Below are 3,808 nucleotides of genomic sequence, written 5' to 3'. Positions count from 1 at the left end.
CACCCCGCGCCTTCCCCAAGCCCCGCCGCCCCTCGCCGAGCCCCGCCGGAGCCGCCCGCCTCGCCGGACGACCTCGCCGGAGGTACCCGCCCCGCCGCCGTTTTTTTTAAAGAAAACCCTTCCTTTTTTTTAGAAAACCATAGTTCGTTTTTTTTATAGATCGGTTTTATTTCTTTGGTTTATTTACTTAGCGAGCGTTCGCTCGTCCGTTCGTTCTAACGAACGTGTTCACCATTTAGTTTCTGTTAACGAACGTTCGTTCGTTTAGCAGTTCGCCGTTTTTCTTTTATCGGATTTATTCCGTGATTATTTCTGATCGCGATTTCTGATCCGATGTTCAAACCTGTTTATCTTTTCGCTCGTTTATCGGAATCAGGCGATTCAAGCGCTTGGAGTTTCGTCTCGAAACCCTCTTTCCGAATAATCAACTCAAAGAAGTTTTTATCTCTGTAAAATTTGACTCTAGTTCAGATTAGTTAACGGATCTTATTTCTTTTGCCGTTTGAGTTTCGTTGCTCCGTTTGATTTGATTCTTTTTGAAAACCGGAGTTCTTAAGTTGAACTCTTCGGTCAAACTCTTTTATTTGGAGTTCTACTTGTGCATCTTTGATTGTTGCTTATGTATGTTATTGTTTGCTTGCGATAGAATTCCCGGAGTGCGAAGCGTGTTACTACAAGTCTCTAGGATTCACGGATCGTCAGCAAGGCAAGTAACACATTGATCATACTCCTTGCATACCCAGTTTTTATGCATTAGTTTCAATCCTCAAACATTGCATGATTAGGATGCCTTTAACATGTGGGTATTGGGGAGTAGTTGCTGAGGTAGAACCTATTGCCCTATTTATTATCAAATCCTTGGGTGTTACTTCTACGATATGCTTATTTTGCCATGCTATGCTCGTAGACGTGGGTTGGGTTCGAGTGTATTCCATGACAGATGTGAGATTGTTAATTAATGGTTCAACTTAAGGTGGCAACTTTAATACACATCTGGGTGGATTGAGGCACCTGGGGTATCCAGTGATTGCCTGTTTTATTTTTGGAAATCCCGGGGTTACCGTGTGATTCTCCTATGGACCGCCACCCAGGCTCAAAGGGAACTGAATCTATTCATGCTAGAAACTTACGTGTGCAACCGCAAGCTATTATGGGCTCTAGCATAGTTGAGTAAGTTACGTGAAGCTCTTGAAGAGGTGGATCAGCAGGTAGTGGGTTTGTAGGTTTGGTATGGTCTGCCGGAGTAGAGAGTTAATGTTTCTGAAAGACTGTGTCTCGGTCATTCGTTTCTCAAACACCATGTAGTGCGAGAAATCAAATGGAGGCGATCGAGTCTTGCGGGGAAAAGTGCGCAAACCTTTGCAGAGTGTACAATCTAATCATGGTTAGCCGTGTCCCCGGTTATGGACAATTCTGAGTATCTAGTACTTGAGTATTCGCATGTATCTCAACACTCTTAATTAATATTGCTTGGGATGTTAACTATTTTAATTGGGATCATTGAGTTGGGGTTACCTTCTCAAATGATGTTTCAACCACCATGATAGTTAAATTAAAACTGATTCCTTTGTTGTAGGGAAAAATTAGCTTTTCGCAAAAATTGTAACCATAGAGCTTTTCCACCAGCCAAATATGCATGTAGTGGTAGCGTTATTCTGTTATTGCTCTTTTGTGTTACATTGCCAGCATATTCCATGGGCTAACCCGTTCACGGGCTGCAACGTATTATGTTGCAGACTTTTTAGACGAGGAGTAAGGTTCGTAGGTCGTTGCCGTGCAGCTCAGCTATCCCGTTGGAGTTGATGGACTCACTTTATCTTCCAAGCCTTTCGCTGTTATCGCGTTAGATGGCCTTAAGCCATATTATTGTAATAAGTTCTCTTTTGAGACATTCGATGTAATAAGTGTGTGATTGCTACTCTGTTATAAATCCTTCGAAGTACTGTGTGTGTCAGCATTACCGATCTAGGGATTACACAGAAGCACAGAGACTTGACCATCTGAGGTCGGGTCGCTACAGCACTCGAGGGGAGGAAGAAAGCGGACGAGTCGGAGCGAGAGAAAGGGGATATGATGTCCCAACCTCCGCCCCCAAAGCTTTTATATCACGAGGTGAATCATTGGTCGGATCTCGCGTCGCTGATCTCTGGATCGACGGCCCGCGCAATGAGACGTCGTGCAGAGCTAACGTGGCATGTGGCGAACGTCATGCGCAAAAATCGAGGGGCCACGCCCCCACTTTCCCCACTAGCGCACGACGTTACCACTTCTGCGCGGGAACGCACGAATTCATATCCTGAGATTTTTGGGACGAGTCAATCCGATTGATTACCTGCGATCCCTTTCCTAAAGGGCGCAAATCAGTCCGACTAATCACCCTCTGCGGGGACCCGTGCACTTGGTCATGTTAAACACCCAACTGAAGTATTCTTCAGGTTTGTTATGTGATGAGCTAGACGCCCCTCTGCAGGTTCACTTGGCCCTCTTAATAGGCTCCAAGGCGCATGACTCGTAAATCTGGACTTGTAGAAGGCCTGCATTGGTGTTCCCCTGGGATAAGGAGTGGCGTCTCTCTGGAGAGTCAGACCCCGCGCCGACGTCGCCACTCGAGTTGTAATGGCATCTCTCACTCGGGCCCCTAGTCTGTCTCCTCCGAGAGACAAAACGAATGCCACCGGGTTTTTTCTCGATGACCAACAACACCCGGACATCTGGGTAAACCTATAGTCTAGAATCTGTTGTGTTTTTGTCTAAGGAACAAAAAGCCACGATTCGGAAACATATTCCGAGTGTCCCCGTAGCACTCGGACTCGACCGAAGGATCAACTTGTCTATCCTACGAAATCTCAACCGATTCGGGGGCTAATGATGTGGTCACCTATTACAGGTAGGGTCAAGGACCCATCATTCGGGACCCACATGGGGCTCATCACCATCATAGGCAAGTTCCTGGACCATGCCAACATTCGGATGCGCACATCAGGAAGTTCCCTCGAACGACATGCGGCACTCGGACAACCACATGTCACCCAGCTGATGTACCACCACTCGGACATAGAAGACAGGAGGGCGTCGTGGGAGCTGCAACGGTCGAGGAATCATAAATCATACACTGAATAAAGTTATACTTACTGTTACCTGTAACTGCTGTAGTATAGGCTCAATTTACTGGTAACTGACCCATTCAATGTCATTAACTGCCTCGGCGGCGTGGGAGACATGGGGCTGCAGCGCACTCTATATAAGCCGCACTCCTCTCCGTAGCCAGGCACGAGCAATCTTTGTGACCATACCCATCAAATCAAAGCAAGCCTCAGGGCATGAGACGTAGGGCTTTTACCTCCGCCGAGAGGGGCCTGAACTCACTAAACACCGAGTGTTACACCTGCGCCGTAGCTAGGTTCTGCCCCTTATTCGTACCCCTAGTACTCATTGTCAGGATCGTAACCTCGACAGTGGGCATGCCGAAAAGCAATGCATGAATAGATTTTTGAAAGCTTGTCGTCCACTATGTGTTTTTACCAGTAAGTTCCTTGATGACCTTGAACTGATTCGGTCAAACAAGAACACTGTTCCAGCAATGGTTTGAGCAGTGTGAAGAAGTGGATCAAGCCTCCTGAGGGGGCTGTAGAGAGCAATGTAGATGCAACAGTGTCCATGCAAGGAAATGCGGGATCCCGTGCAACGACTTATGGGGATGACCATGGAAAATTCCTGGGTGCATCGAAGGGCTTACTAATCTAGAGATTTTGGAGGCTACATCGTGCAGTGAGGCATTTTCATTGTCAACTGATTTGAACCTTCAATG

Source organism: Triticum dicoccoides, chromosome 2B (assembly GCF_002162155.2).
Source record: "Triticum dicoccoides isolate Atlit2015 ecotype Zavitan chromosome 2B, WEW_v2.0, whole genome shotgun sequence".
NCBI lineage: Eukaryota > Viridiplantae > Streptophyta > Magnoliopsida > Poales > Poaceae > Triticum > Triticum dicoccoides.
Note: the sequence above shows the minus strand (reverse complement) of the source record.